Source organism: Manis javanica, chromosome X (assembly GCF_040802235.1).
Source record: "Manis javanica isolate MJ-LG chromosome X, MJ_LKY, whole genome shotgun sequence".
Taxonomy (NCBI): Eukaryota; Metazoa; Chordata; class Mammalia; order Pholidota; family Manidae; genus Manis; species Manis javanica.
In genome coordinates, this window is record NC_133174.1 from 4,446,770 (window position 1) to 4,463,522 (window position 16,753).

At 42.4% G+C, this 16,753-nt stretch overlaps 1 long non-coding RNA gene across 2 annotated transcripts; it reads right to left on the reverse strand.

The window, feature by feature from the left end:
• Positions 1 to 258: 258 nt before the first annotated feature.
• On the reverse strand, positions 259 to 8,186 carry LOC140847473 (uncharacterized). 2 transcript variants are annotated; one of them, XR_012127524.1, is made up of 3 exons: positions 7,839 to 8,186; positions 1,749 to 4,020; positions 259 to 606 (listed from the first exon to the last, which is right to left on the reverse strand). It is a non-coding gene; the product is annotated as an uncharacterized lncRNA (long non-coding RNA). The 2 variants fall into 2 exon arrangements; XR_012127523.1 differs by lacking the exon at positions 7,839 to 8,186 and having other exon boundaries at positions 1,749 to 5,848.
• Positions 8,187 to 16,753: the final 8,567 nt, after the last annotated feature.

The following is a 16,753-nucleotide window of genomic DNA, read 5'->3' on the forward strand; positions in this document are numbered from 1 at the left end:
GGTCACAATCTGAATGAAGAATACAGATTTTCGACTCTGTAAAACACATATTACTCCCCAAAAAGTGTTTTGAGAACACTCCAGACCTTTCTGTTTTAATCAAAGTAAGTAATAGAATTACCAGCCCTCGGACATTATTACAGCCAGAGAAAAAAAAAGTGTTATTTTCCATAACATGCAGAGAGAGAGAGAGAGAGAGACTGTGTGTGTCTGTCGTCTGTCTGTCCAACATGTGGGAACAGATGGCTGAGGCAAAAATTTGAATCGAAGCAATTTATTTGGGATGTGGTCTTAAGAGACATCAGTGAGAGAAAGGGGAAGTAAGACAAGAGAAGCTAATGAAGGGTGTTTTTTGTCCAGCTAGTTATCACTGTGACTGGAGCTCAATTCCACGAGGATCCCTGGGAGCAGCCTCAGAGTTCGGAGTCCCAAACGCACAGGGAGGTGGAGCTGCTGGTCGTCGGCTCCCATCAGGTGTTGCCTGAGTCCCACGTGGGAGGCATTATTCCCCTGGCACCGCAGGCGTGCCGTGTGCCCTGCTAGAGCGGGCGCTGGTGGCCAGAGAAGGCGCCGCACCAAGGAGCACAGGTGCCGGGCGCTGGGAGGCTGTAAGACACACCCGAGCATGTGCATGAGGGTTGTGCAGGCTAAGGAGACATGGGCAGTCTCTCTAGATCTATAGCCTCATCTGTAATTGTATCTGCATCTTTACATTTATATCTATAAATACATGTGTGTATACATATATTTATCTGCATGTTGATTGTGACTTTGCAAAACCGAAATCCTAATAATATTCAAAATGTCCAAATTTTACAAAATACTTTCATATACAATGCTCCATATCAACAAAGTGACCCTCTGGGGAAAGTGGAGCGCCTATGGCCAGGACCCTGCCCTGACCCTAAACTACTTGGTGATGTAATTGGCCGGCTCCTAGGCTAATGCTCCCACACCCGTAGGCAATGAGCTGTGACTGAGTCACTATATAAAGAGCTCTGCCCAGTGCTCTGGGCAGATGCAGAAATGGAGGTGGAGGACAGGCCTGCAGACCGCTGAACACACAGACACGATTCTAGTGCTCGACCTCCCACTGGGAGAATAAAGCTGGGTATAAACCCTTTTACCCCAGAACGTTCTGTTCTCATCTCTCAGTCTCACTGAATCCATAGTGAATTTGCCTGGGGCTGAAACCTTCAGGTAAGACAGACCCCCCCGAAACCTAATCATTTGTAAATTGATTCATGTGTAAATTGAACCAAAAAAAAAATCACTGTATGAAACACCCCTAGACCAAAAGGAAAACTCAGAACCATCATTTATACAGAAAGTAATGCAAATGTTCATCCTACATCCCAAAGCCTATGTCAGCCCTAGGGCCACCTGACCGTCTGTTATTACAGTGACGGGATGTAAATGAACTTACATGCTCAGCGTAAGAAACTAGAAAAATAAAAAAGCAAATAAAAGACTTCCAGTTTCAGTCCCACAGATAAGGGAGAAAAATCATTAACTCCTCTTCTCAGAACCATAAGAGAGGAGGGGGTACACAGCAAACCCCTGCCCCCAGGACTGGAGAGACAGGTGAACACAGGCCATTCCCCACCCCCAGGACTGGAGGGACACACAGGGGGACATGGGCCGCCCCCAGGACTGGACTGACAGACAGCTGGACAGATTCACAACTAACCAGAGCAAAAACTCAGAGCTAAAAATTCCAGGGGGGCTCACACTTTTGTCAGTTTTACCTCCAGGAGCTCATGTAGGTTCTCACAGTAAATACTGGACGAAAATGCCTTCGTGATTCTGGCAGGAGGAGAAAAGGAAGTCAGCCTCAGAGTCCCCTGGATGAACTGACATCATCTCCAGGCGCCTTCATCCAAGCACAGCCCACGCACAACACTCCCCCAAATAGACCACATTCCGAGCCACAGAACACGCCTTTACAAATTTCAAAGAATAGAAGTCATGCAATGTCTGCTGTCAGGCCACAGTGGAATTAGCTAGAAATCAGTAACAGAAAGTTACCTAGAATACCCCCAAACAAACACATGGAGACACGATTTGAAATAATAACACATAAATCATAAGAAATCTCAAGAGAAATTTAAAATTATTTTGAGCTAAATGACAATGAAAACACTTTATCAAAATTTGTGGCATACAGAGAAAGCAATGCAAAGAGGAAAATTATAGCATTGAGTGTATGTAGTAAAAGAAAGATCTAAAATCAATGACTTAGAAGTTTCCAGCTTGGAAAAACAGACTGAGAACAAATTAAAGCCAAAGTAAGTAGAATAAAAGAAAAGTAAGAATTTTAGCACACAAATCAATGTAATTGAAAACGGGAAACCAATAGAGAAAAATCCATGAAACCAAACCTGATTCTTTGAAAATATCAAGAAAAGTGGCAGACCTCTAGCCAGGCTAAGAGAAAAAGAGGATACAAATAATGAAAGAGGAGAAATCACCACAGATCCCGTGGGCTCTGAAAGGATAGTAAAAGATTATTAAGCATGCCCACAAATTTGATAATTTAAATGAAATACAATTTCTTGAAAGACACAATCTGCCAGAACTCACATGAGAAAAAAGAGGTACTCTGAATAGGCCTATAGCTATTATAGAAATTGAATCAATAATGAATAACCTCCCAAAAGAAAAAGCAGAGGGTCCAGATGCATTCAGTGGTGATTCCACCCAACATTTAAAGAAAAAATTACACCATTTCTCTCCAATCTCTTGCAGAGAACAGAAGCAGAAGGAATAATTTGTCACTCTTTCTATGAGACAGCCTCACCCTCATATCAGAATCAAGGACATTATCAGAAATCCACAGACCAATACCTCTCATGAACATTGATTCGAAAATCCTCATCAAAATAATAGCAAATCCAATCCAACAGTGTATAATAATAATAATCATACGCCAGGACCAAGTGGGACTTCTCCCAGGCATGCAAAACTATTTCAAAATTCAGTGAGTGTAATTCATCACATGAACAGGCCAAAAAAAAAAACAAAAACCACATGACTATATCCGTACACACAGAAAGGGCATTCAGTGAAATCCAACACTCACCCACGGTAAAATTCTCAGTAAGGAGGATTACAGGGAAACGTCATTTTGATAAGAAGTATTTACCAAAAAGCAAAAGAATAAAGATAAAAGTAGAAATTACTGAAATAGTATAAATACTGGCAGTCATAAATATATCCAAACATATTTCTTTCATATTAACTATATATATAAAATCATTTGTAGGTTGATTGATTTATGCCAGTCATTGTAAATTGATAAGAACATACATACATACACACACATATATATATATATATATATACTTCCAGAAAGATTACAGAAAATCAGAGGAGGCTAAAAGTGAATGAGATTGTGAATAAAGACAGCAATAGCATTACAGATAATAGGTTAAACTATAAAAGTATATTTTAGGCAATTCTACTGCAATATATAGGAGATTTCTGAAGAAAACGGTTAATTTTCCTGCAAAAATAGCCAGACTTGCAAGAGGCAGAAAACTGAATCCAGAAATAATGAAGGAGGGCGTTGAAAAGGTGATTTAGAGATGCTAGCTTAAAAAATAATGTCCATGAGGCTCACATGGCCTCCCAGCTGAGGTCTTTTGGGGCTTGGAGCTACAGATCATTGCTGTGAAATGTAAACTTTTCTAGGCTACCAAAAAAGCTGGGAAACAGCCCAGTTTCATGGTGTTAGTGTAATTTGAATGCTGAAGCTTGCCAAGGCACAAAATAATTGAAAACACCATAGAATAACTGCATATGATTGTCGTGCATGACTCAATACAAAAATTCTAAATGAAGCATTTTCGTCAATAGAATCTAAGATACTCAAGGTGACTGGTGTTCTTAATCCAAGATGCAAGGGTGGTTGGAGATCTTTTGTCCTACTGACCAGCTAAAGGAGAAGACCCTCTCTTTCTGTTCCTCGTAGCTGATGATGGGAAGGCATTTGATAAATTAGCTGCTCCTAAGGAAAGTCTGTAAGATAAAACAGGAAGATAATGACCAAATCATAAAAAGGACCGCTTACCACCAATCATCACAAGAAACAAAGAAGCAAGTGCTGTTTCTGTTGAACCAGGGAAAAATGAGCAATTAGCGCTGTGCTGCGATCTGGCTGTAGAGGTTTTCACTACTGCACAAAGGCCAGAGAAATGTATTAAGCATTATACATACAGCTTTTTAAAGTTACTAAAGTGTTTCGTATGCAGATGCTAACACTATGTATCTACAAAAACCAGAAAAAAAAACACAATTAAGAATTTGTAAGATGAATTAGGTAAATAAATGTCATATATAACAAAAATGTTTTCCCTATTCTAGCCAAACCCAGTAAGAAATTAGAATAAATGCATTTTATTCATTACAGCAGCCAAAACTATAGACTGACTTAGAAAAATATATTGTTATATATAGTATGGACACACATATACTTTTCTTAAGTCTATAATCTGCATTTCACACATATAGTACGTATTTTTAACTATTAGTATTTTCTAATATATTTATATATTATATGTATTTTATAGTATAGTTACAAACATATATATAAATTCAGGAGCTTTGTGTTAATATTGAAAGAAAAAGCCATTTCCTTAGTAATTAGTCGTGATTGAGAGAACGAAAATGGTGCTTCAGAATCACATATGAATTTGGTACAATTCCAAGCAGCATCTTTTTTTCTTTTTTTTTTTAAACTGTCAAAAAATATGATTATGCTTTTTTAGCTCTTGATGCAATCTAAGCATTAATGCAGTTTGAGGACTGGAAATAACTACTTTTACCATTAGCTTTAGGTAATGACTTATGTGCAAGCTGGGTGTGGACAACTGTGTTCTGATGGATTTGATATTGTGGGTTTCATAATTTGGACATTTTGCTGTTAGAAAGCCAGAAAAGAAGCCCTGAAACCATGAAAACAAGAGTGCCGCTATGGACAGCATCAGTTTTCACACTAGGAAGATAAGAGCAGGCATAAAGATCCTAAGTTGATCCTTAACATAAGATTGATTCATGATCCAATTTTATTTCTGAAATAATTTATGGTTTTTTTAAGCTCAGGAGACAGATGAGTTCTTAATAAAGTCTTAGGGATTGTAAATTTTGAGTAAAAATATATTCTTAGGGAGTTAGTGATTCCACATTTATTCTCACCAACAAAATGGCACCAAATTTTGGTACTGAGACTTGAACTAAGACCATTTTGTGGGGTAAAGAAAGAAAAATTAATGTTTATGTAGTTCTCACCTACACCAGGTACTGTTTCATATCTTTTATATGTATTATCTTTAAAATCATTTCATGAGGTAGGTAGTGTTACTCCAACTTTACAAACGGGAAGACTGCTGTTCAAAGTGGTAAAGAAGCATGGCTAGAACCTCAGAGCCAGCAAATGTCAAGGTCATTTCAATTTGAAGTCGCAAGCAGCATCTTTTTTTAGAAAAACAAAAAAGAAAAAAAACACAACAGGAAATCAGCACGGGTGCTCTCTCCTCTCCCCGGCCTGTTAATGTTGACAGAAAATAGAAAAAGGCTTGATGGACTGCAGCTCAGCTGGTTTCCATGTTGAGAAAGGTGGGACCCTCTCTGATTTCCTTTCTTCCCACACGGCTAGGACCAGGTGGGGGTGCAGAAGGCGTGATGGAAGACAGAGGGGGTGCACCGCACTGAGACCCTTCAGGTCATCTACTTTCCTCCAGATTAGTTCATCCGAAACCAAGCATTCTAATCTGAAATACTTCTGGGACGTTAATAGGAGCCTGGAATTGCAAGAACACTGGCAGGCACCTACCTAATTCAGAGGGCGGCCCTGCACACTTCTGGAAACCACCATTAAGGCGTTCTCCCTGTCTTCACGGCTTTTATTCACTAGGGTTTTTGCACTGATAGCCTCAGTGTTGGCAATTGCCAGGTGGATTCGTGTTTTCCTTTTCTGGTCGTTAGAAGAAAACAAAGTCACACCCATAAACTGATGGTGGAATCTGTCCTTGAACCTCAAGGGACATTACGCCGCAGGGTTACTTTGAGGTTGTAGACTTGTCTTTTCACTTTCCTCAATCCTGATGGAAGATTTGTACTTTGGGGGTTTTTCGGTTAATGCTATTCTTCACATTGTAATTTATGTGTTGTTTACATTCATTTCTGCCTGCACAATTATTTTTTAAGGAAAGATAGAGTGCATCTGCTAATCATTTGTCACTGGACCTTTGACAGTGTATTTCAGTAAAGCTTGATAATAAATATTTCCCCCTGGAACTGCATACGCTGTCCTCTGCATCCTAAATTGTGGAGTTTTTTCCTCATTCATCACTTTATGATGCATCTCACAGAAATGAATATTATTCCCTTTTTACTAAAAGTAACTTCAAGTTGAATCCTTGATTTATTCCATTTTTTTTCCCATGCACAAGAGTTTTCATAAAATACCCCTCTGGATTTTGCATATCAGCAAAGCGAGATGTTTCCAGTCCATTATGAAACATATACAAAAAAATACACATATGAACATACAAAGTTCTGATCAGTTATTTCGGTAACTTGAAATTAATATGAAGTGAATGGGTAAAATTTTTGAAGCCATTATTTTAAAAAATAACTAAAGAGTAATTCCTCCTTCCTGAAATGGTCCTGGACATGATGTGAGCCCAGTGGGGTATATTGTCCTTTCTGTGGATGCAGAGAACACCCCAATATCTGATTGCTTCACATGAAGAAGACGGCATTTATAACAATGAAAAGATCAGGGTTCTATGCCACACCTTTAAGTATGGTGCAAAGCGCTTGCTGAAACTGTGTACTTTTAATACATTGGTTTAAAGATGTGCAGATGAAGCCACGAAGACTGAAGGACATAGTACAGAGCAAATACTAGCTCTCTGACAACTACTGTGACAATTCCAGGGACAGCCACCGCAACATGAATCAAAGCTTTGTGAGTGTCCCACCGCCTCATGGGTAGGAGTGAGGGTTGCGTAGGGAAGCTGAGGGATGCTACCTTCCTTCTTCCCCATGGATGGTTTTCTATTGGCTAATTAAAGTGTGTTAGGAGTGTTGGGCATTCTTTTGTAAATATATAATATTTGTTTTCTCGAAAACGTAACCCCCAAGACTGTAAATGCATTTTATGACTTTTGTCGATATGCTTTAACATAAATAATTAGCATAGTTCAAGATGGAAAAGAATACAAATGTGAATAAAATCTCCCCAATAATACAAGACTTCAAGATGCCTTGTTTTGTATGAAAAACCTAGATGTGCAAATGATTTCAAATAAGCAATCTGTTTTTTTCCTGCACACAGGATCATCTTTCTAATCCTGTTTCCCTAAGAAACTTTTTGAATGACCTCACTTACACACACTTAACCTTTGCACCCAGAAAATATGGCAAGAGATACTCATTTGATTAATGACTGCTTCATGTTGCTAATCTAGGATGGAAACCACACGATGTGTGCTAGGAGACATGTTCTTAGAGTCTAAGAATGCCCGGCTGGTAGCAGCCAGTTTCAGCTGAGCACGCATCCACATCACAGTGCTTCAGAACACTGTGCCTCAGGGCTGATACGCATTAACAGATTTTATCTTCTGAATCTGAAAACAAAAATCTGTTCACAGACATACCAGACCTAAAACTTGCACCTGCCGAAATCAGGATTTGAAAGACGGTCCAGGAAGACACGGCACTTTGCTAGTGTGCGGCCAGTGTTTGCCTTTGACGTGTTCCATCTCATTGACTTGATGGGCCCGTGACTTACGGTGGGCCAGGGATTTCAAATCAAGGTGAAATTCACTAACCTCATCAAGGGCAAGTCATCAGAACATCAAGGGGCATCCATCCCCAGCACCTTCGGGTGGCTGGATCTCTGGGTGTTGCATACACGCATTCGATGAAGGGCAAATAGGAGTGGCTGCACTGCAAAAAAAAAAATCTTTAAAAGAGAGCCATTGAAATAAGCAGTTTTTTCCAAGGCAAGGCTTCCAGTCCATCTCAGATGACATCCATGTGGGCACGTCTCCTGAACCAATTGTTTGCCCAGTCCTGCCACAGCTGTGCAATCTGACACTACCAGCTAACTGCACAGTTCTGTAAACATTGTCCCAGTGGAGAAACTCCTGAGAATTGAGGGCGACATGAACGTGAGTCTGTGCAGTGCCCTTCCTTGGCAGTGATACCATTCTGAGAAATTCAAGTACGTTTTGCAGGAGAATAGAGACAGGGTGGGTTCAGCATTCTCATTTCATAAAAGCTAGTGAAGAGAGGTTTTCTTTTTCATGTTATACATTCTTGAGGCACATAATTCCCAAATTTGTGGGGGGGGGTTTTGGATAGCTTGTGCCTGTATCATGCATAGTTGCAGGGGAAACTAGGATTTATTTCTATTTTAGACAAATTGATGTACATGTAACGATCATGTCCAAAGAAGCTGTAATAAACTGGACGTGGTTTTACAGTGATAGATGAAGATCGCGAAGCCCCTCAAACAGCACATCATCAGGATTGTTTACTGTTAAACAATGAAATGCAAAATAACTTTCTGTACTACACAGATAACGCTTGAATAAATACACCACTAGTGGAGAAAGCCCTCATTGTTCCAGGAACCAATATTTATCTCCCTCCCCTTTTTATCTAATGTTGACCAAAACAATCCTTTGGCAAATTGAGTTTTTTTTTTTCACAGACTGTGTAAATATATATAAGTCTGTATTCATAAGACAACCGGTTTGGATGTAGGAAGACGGTCCTAGACGTCTGTGTGTATTTCCATCTACCTAAATAATTAAAAGTAATCAAGATACATGGACTCCTGACAGGTGGCTGCCTGTGGACTCCCCCCGCCGCCGGTAGATGGGAGGTGTCTTGTCCATGGCCTGCAGGACATCCCAAGGGCCAAATGGGGGGGGTTTGTGCCATGGAGGGCTTGCACCTAATCCCCAGCCTTTTGTCAGTCATGTGACCTGTGCACACTTCATGAGTTTGTAGGTGATTTCTTCTAGGTTTAACTACATCCAGCCCCCACAAATATGGACATGGAGCTTAAAAGTTTCTGGCAAAAAAAACCAACTGTGGAATGAAAATATTTAACCTTCTCTCAAGTCCAAGACAGCACCCAAGAGCACTGCTGACTCTTGTGCTATTTAATCCCGGTGGGAGCTTTTCATTCACCATGTGAGGAGGCCGGCACAATGGCCGTCCCATGAGATCACGTAAGTACTCACCCGTGAGATCTGAAGTTTCAAGAGCATCATTTGAAATGTTTATTTACTTAACACTATTATTAGCGACAAACCACCCCTGAGCATACCTAATGCACTGAAATAATCACTAATTGTATTATTAAACCATCATTAATTAGCATGACCATTAAAAGTTAATCATCCTGGACAGTATTAAAGCTAACATAATTTTAATGAGAATAAAAGCACATATGCAGCATTTAGACATTAAAATACACGGGAACACATTTTTACATTATAATTTTATGTAAACGCCATCCTTTACCTACCCTGCGTTGGTTTCTGTGAATTGGTATTACAAACACACTAATGGATGCCTGTAATTTGCAAAATAGGAAATACCAACAAATGGAGCATGAATGCTTAAAAAAATTTCTACTTGTAATAAGGTGAACACAAGTGATTAGAGTCCATGGATGTGCTTGCTGGGAAAGGGGGTCTGGGAGGGGAAAGCCCGGCTCCCCCCACATTTCAGGAGACATTGTCAGTCCCTCTTTATGAAGCGACTACATTATGGTCCAGAAAGCCCTCCTGTGTTCTTTGTAAAGCATAAGAAAAAGTTCCCGTGGACAAACCAAAGCAGTCCTTAGTATCCTGCTCCAAGATTTCCCAAAATCTCCAAAAGAATTTCCTCTAGTGATGCCCTATCTACTTCAGATCCTGAAGATATTCCGCATCAGGGAATCAAATCAGATACAGTGGTACTTGCTCGTTATAAAAGTAGGCTTTAGGTGCTTAAGAATCTTCACCCATCTTGCCTCATTTGAAACTGGGAAAGGGCTGAAGAAATAGTTCAAAGAAAGCCTCTATTTTGTAGCTGTTTAATCATATTCAACCCAAAAAAGCGTAGGAACTCCCTTTGTCTGAACTGAGAGTGCCCCTCCACTCTGGCGACATAAATCTGCCCCCCTAAATCCCCAAGCCTATTGTATCATTCTCACCTCTACCCTCACAGCACCCCCTGAATCTGACCTCTACCCCCAGCCCCATCCCTGAGAATCAACGTGTGGAAGGCGTCCCACCGCACCTGCTTTTCCACGTCACCTACCGAAACTGTTACTCTTTACGGAAGACAGTCCCGCCTCTCTGACATCCCAAGTCCCACTGTGGCGCGTCATGATCCTGATGGGAAAGCGTTCCCACGGGCCAGGGTGAGAACAGAAAGGGTGGGGGGACAGACAAGGATTTTCCAAGAACATCATAAGAACTCCCAGTAGAGGCTTCTGTTTATGTAAGAAGGGAAGCATGGTGTTTGACAGAAGGTATTTCTGTCAAAAAGAAAAGAATGTAAGCAAATGGCATAAGGGGCAATCAACAGATCAAGAGTGCCCAGTGAACCAATCCAGAAGGTATCCCTGGGGGGTAGGATGGGTCCCTTCGTAAAGCAAACAGCAGTGACCAGCAGCTTTTTTAATAGTTCTTCGCTTTGCTATAGAGCCTAAGTAATAAAATAAGAAAGGGGAGCTTTTCTCCTTATTAGAAATAAGAATCTTTGAAAAACATTCAGTGGGAAGTCACTGTAGCTTTAGAAACTGGAAAGATGAGGTGTGAGGATGTGGCTCTGTTGACCATTGGGTCAGGGGAGGGAGACGGATCAGACACTCCCAGTGGGAGAGTGGCCGGCTGGGTTTCACCCCAGTGTGCGTGTGGAAGCAGCCCCCAAGCACAGGTGAGAGGCGGGGCTGTGCTGTCAGGAGCTCTGGGACCCTGCCCCCAGGCTTTATGTCACCACCTCTACAGGGCCACCGCACTCTCAGCCACTGATGGTCATAAAGGATGGTAAACAACCAGCTCACAGACAACTCCTGGTGAGCTGTCATTTGAGAGTGTGAAACTGGTCAGCCATACTAATAATAAGAAGAGAACTCAGTCTCAATAGTTTCAATACCTTATACTTCATTTGCAACTTAAAAAAAAAATCATTGGTTAATATACATGTGATTTTCTTGAATAAATAAACTTGGATTGGTTTGTGGGTGAACAAACTTGGAGATCTCATTATACGGCCCGTTCTAATCTGTAATCTAATTATAGGATTGTAGGATTTTAAAAATGGGAGGAATTACAGAGGAAAAGTGTGCTTTCTCTCAGCAAGCAGTAATTTTAAGTGCATGAAATGATGCTCAGTTTTAGAAATGCATATGGGAAAATATGGATTGCTTTTTAAAATATTGTACACGTTGCACAATTGATAATACTTTCACGATATACGGTACTTCATTAAAACAGCTCAGACGATACATACAATATGCAAATGGTAGTAGTCCCAGACAATCTGCATTGCCCTGTATGACCCAGAGTTCAGAATCACGCAGGCCACTTTGATTTCTACGGCATCATAAAGTGACGCGTCCTGAAGCTTGCCCATCCTCCCCAGGAGAAGTTTGTATTCCACCTTTAGCTGGGAGATGTTACTAAGAATTTTTACAAAGTTCTAAAGTGACAGTGCTGTTGTTCCCATTGACGCTACAGTGTCTGTGGAAATAGCAGCACATCATCATTTGAACAAAATACCTTGTGTCAAACACCATGCTTCCCTTCTTACATAAACAGAAGCCTCTACTGGGAGTTCTTATGACGTTCTTGGAAAATCCTTGTCTGTCCCCCCACCCTTTCTGTTCTCACCCTGGCCCTTGGGAACGCTTTCCCATCAGGATCATGACGCGCCACAGTGGGACTTGGGATGTCAGAGAGGCGGGACTGTCTTCCGTAAAGAGTAACAGTTTCGGTAGGTGACGTGGAAAAGCAGGTGCGGTGGGACGCCTTCCACACGTTGATTCTCAGGTACATCAGTCTCAAAAGAGAAAGTTTTCACGTCCTGGAGGTGACAGTCACCAAGTTCCACAGTTACACTCAGAGACCACGTGGCTTCCTGTTAAGAACATGCTCTGAAGTCAACGTGCAGTTCTGTGGGCTGCCGGCTGAGAACCCGGGCACGTTCCTCACCTCCATGTGCCTCTCTCCTCTCTACAAAGTGGGTCTGGTCCTGGGGCAGGCCGTGTCGGGTTGGCACAAGGATTAAAGGAGGATGCACTCAAAGAAATCACTGGAGCACAATGGCTGGCACACACACAAAATGGCAAGAAACACTAACTACTGTTTGGGCAGGGGGTTATGACTATTATTAGTAATACGCTCTGTATGCTGGCTAAAGAAGCTTCTGACACACACATAGGCACCTTTAGGATTTGCAGTTTGAATGTGTTTTCCTGGAGCAACTTCGAGAAACTAGGCACAGGCATGGATTCTGCAGCACCAGGGGACACTTTTTTCCCTGCCTGAAGAATCCATATGAATTAAAGAAAATAGCCGCTTTTTAGACTCAACTCAGTGTCTTCATGGAGACTTGTAATAACGATGGCCGTCACATCAATAGGGGCAAAGTGTTGCTGGTAACAGTGTGAATCCACTTTTAAAAAAAAGTAAACATATAAGACTCTCCTGTCTCTTAGTAGATGCATTGAAGAGATAAATAGAAACTATAGATAAGTTTACAGATGTCTGAGAGGCCTCCATTTATATATTCTTACAATGCAGCTGCTATTAGTAAGAAAGACACAAACCCAGCAGCAATAGATGATTCATGGGCCCAGTCCCACCAAAGTTGAACTTTTCCTGTGCATCTTCAACAAGAATTCACATCAAGCAAACTCCAGAATGAGACTGGCTATATTTGAGTCAGACAATCCAAGTTCAGAATCATAGTTCCTTTTGCCTACATCAAAGAATTTAAAAAGAAAAGAATGTAAGCAAATGGCATAAGGGGCAATCAACAGATCAAGAGTGCCCAGTGAACCAATCCAGATGAGAAGTCCTCTCTGGTCAGATTGGAAGTAAAGATGAAAACCATATATGATATTCTCTCTTAACCAACAGATTGACAAATCTTTAGAAACTTGTCATAGAGTTGGCAGGCTGATGGGGAAATGGGCTGTCTCAGAAAATTGACTCTATCAGCTTCTGAAAAATAAGCTGCACATATTTTTGGAATCTGTTTTAAAAATCCATCCTAAAACTACCTACATGTGTGCACAGATGTTATGTACAAGGAGATAACACAAACAGACACACATGACAGGGAGCAGCCTGCACAGGCACACACAGATATATGCTACAAGGACACAGACACAGATAAGAACAAAGTGACAGTGGGTGAAATAAGCCCTCAAACTCCATCCCTATTAAAATGGTTATGCAATCATTGGTGTTTCAGCCTACAACGTTCTAATTAGAAAGGACAGGGGGGTGTATATGCATGGACACAAAAAGATCAGTAAGACATATGCGTAGATGAGAAAAGCAAGTTGAGGAATAATACATATAATTTGGATTTGTATGAAAAAGGCCACTGTAAATGCATACACGGAAAGATACAAGGATACTCATGAATATGTCAGCAGTGTGTTCCTCTGCGTAGCTGAGAGGGCAAGGAGCAGAAATGGGAACTTTGCATATTGAACATCTACTACAAGACTGTTTCATTCTGGGAACACCTTACACAGCAATGGGGAATTAAAATTGCAGGGAGCGTTCAAGTTGCTCATCAGCTGACTTTCCGACAGGGAAATTATCCTGGGTCATTTGGATGGGCCCCATGTATTCACAAGGCTCCACAAAGGCAGAAAGGAAGGCAGAAAAGAAAGACGGACAATGCGGCGGGAGGAGGTCTTCTGTGCAGGCTTTGAAGCTGGAAAGAGGAGCCTCAGGCCATGGCCTGCGGGTTGGCCGAGGAGCTGGAGAAAGCAAGGAAATGGATGGCCCACAATCGGCCTCCCTTTGTGAGGTTCTCTGAGCCAATTGCATCCAGGACACTGGCTGTGTTTGAATAGTTTATGGCATGTCCACTACCAGTTTACCTGGAGTGACAAAGAGACAGAAAGAGAGAAAAATAACTCCAAGTGTTCTTCTGCAGTTCCATTTGCTGTATAGAAATTTCTGGAAGACAGTGATATTGAAAACAATTTTTATGCAACAGGGAGTCCATCCAATGTCAGATGAGTGTAGATGTGAATGGTGACACACACTTTGGTTTTCTCAAGAAGACAATGTCCTTGGGGAATAATTAATAGGATTGGACTCCAAGTCGCATGTTCAGACTCAGCCCAGGCAGCCCGGCGGCTGGGTGCTTTGCGTGCAGATCCTGGTCAGCCTTCCCAAGCGGGCAGGGGCTTCAGGATGCAATCCGGCTCTGCCGTCCCCAGATGATCCCTCTTCTGGGTCCCACTCCCAGCCCAGTTAACAGCTCATTGCTGAGCAGCATGGCCAACCTGTCTGGCCACCCTAAGGGGACCAAACCTTATTTATGGATGCAGACAGAGTCGTCCTTTATGCCAGATCTGTCTGGAAGGCTCCCTCCCAGCTGCAAGGCAAGCTCCTTGCTTCGGGACCTGGACAGACACCAGGAAAACTCCCTCAGCCAAGTCCTCCATGTTCTGTGCGGCGAGAGGCATGCGGACAATCCCCCAACAAAAGGCCAATTCTTAAGGCAGTAAAACATTCATGCCAGAGATTCGTTTCTTTAAAAGCCCTCCAGAGACGTTGTGGGGTTGGCCATCCACCTGCATAAGACACTCCTTTGGGGGCTCAGACACGCATGTTCGCTTAAGCTGACCTCGTGCTGGGCGACGGCTTGCTGTTGGCCTCCTGGCCATGCCCAGCCCTGCAGGACGTGCATTCTGCCTTCCCAGGGGACTCCCTGCAGTGTTTCCTTCCACGTTTTTTCCAGGGGCCAGGGTGCCCGCGACCGCATGATCACCCATGTTTGGCTTCGGGCCTCCCCTGAGGAAGCCAGCACTTCCTAAACTACAGAGCAGTGCCTGCAAGCCTCAGGGATGGGGGCACAAAATTGCCTTTGTCCACACGGAGGTGGAGCGCTCCTGCCTGTGGTTGGAAGGTGGCACAGGGCCAGCCTCTGCCTGCAAGGTGGTGGGACCAGAATTTGGCCGGGCTTTGCTTTGGTACCACTCTGGGACGTCTGGGGAAAAAGCAAGGGCAAGCCTGATGGAGGCGGCCGGGAGGGAGGGAAGGACGCCTCACTGGCACATCCTCCCCAGCCTGGAGCCAGTGTCCCTTTTGGAGGAAGGAAGTGCTGTTAGGAGAATTTGGTGATAAGGCACCAAAATGTTTTGCATCCCTGGTTGTGCGATACTGGGGCATCTTTTATCAGCCGTTCTCTCTACCGTGACTACAGAGGTCTAGTCAACACTGCCGTTTATTCGGGAACAGCATTCTAGTAAATACGCTCATTGTTAAAACTTAAACCACTGTATGGTTTAAGATTTGCCGTCTTTGGAGAAAGCTATAATTGTCCCCGTGTGGACAAACCAAAATACTGAATCTTTAATCCAGTCCTCAGTCAATAATCCTTTTTCAAATTAAAAAAAAATGATATCTCCATGAAACATTTGACATACTTGATTCAATAATCACATATATCCATACAAATGTTATTTAAAAATATTGAGCAACAGTTGCCCATGTAAAATGCCCAGAGGACTTCGTCTCCAATTTCACAGTCTAATTTAACCTGGCAGATATTGAGCACTCAGAAACGTGGGCTTGAGCCACATGCAGTGACCTTCTCATGTGTGTGATAGTCCAAACCAGAACCACAGGTCTCAGCAAACCTACACTAGGGGCCTTTTTAATTTTCTTAAAACCTCCCACCTAGACACTGAGTGTACCACCTGACTGGCGATGGGACAGGAAATGAATGGCGAGGGAAACAATACAACTATTTGTCAACCCCAGGGCAGTGAGTCATCGTGAACAAAACCGATGACTGTGTGAATACAGGCACTTCCACTCAAGTGTCTGACAAAGGCTTTAAACGGATGTCTCCTGAAGTGTCCCAAATTTCCTCAGAAACTGAAAAGAATAATTTTCTGTGCAAAGTCAGAAAACAATTAGAATGTCTCCTGTACGATTTGGGTGGGGGAGGGAGGAGAGAATGAGGAAGAGATTTTGCAAAAGAACTTCAAGGTGACCCATATTCATTAATATCCACGCCAGTCGCCAACTCGAGACACATTTCGAGGAAACTTAGGTGGAACGTGAACTGCAGAAGCCTTCCAACGGTGCTGAGACTTCGCCTGGCTCTGCAAGGCAGGGGTTCCCCCTCTGCTGCTGGTTAGGATCCATTCAGAGGCGCTAAAACCTCCCGCTGTCAAGATGCTGATGGAATCGGTCGGGTGTGACTCAAGAGCAAATACATAACAGGATTGAGCAAACGAACAAACCAATCCCTCCTACACATCAAGTCACATTGACATGTACACATACATATATGTAGCAGCATATGCATTTCACACCTGTATACCTAGTAAAACACCCACACAGGTAAAATCATGCGCTTACTTACTGACTCCATAGTATGTTTTGTCACCTCAGGTGATGGCAGACGGGCTGGCAGGGTGGTGTTCCTGCAAGGATACTGGTGGCCTTATTTCATCAGATGCTGACTTAAACAACTT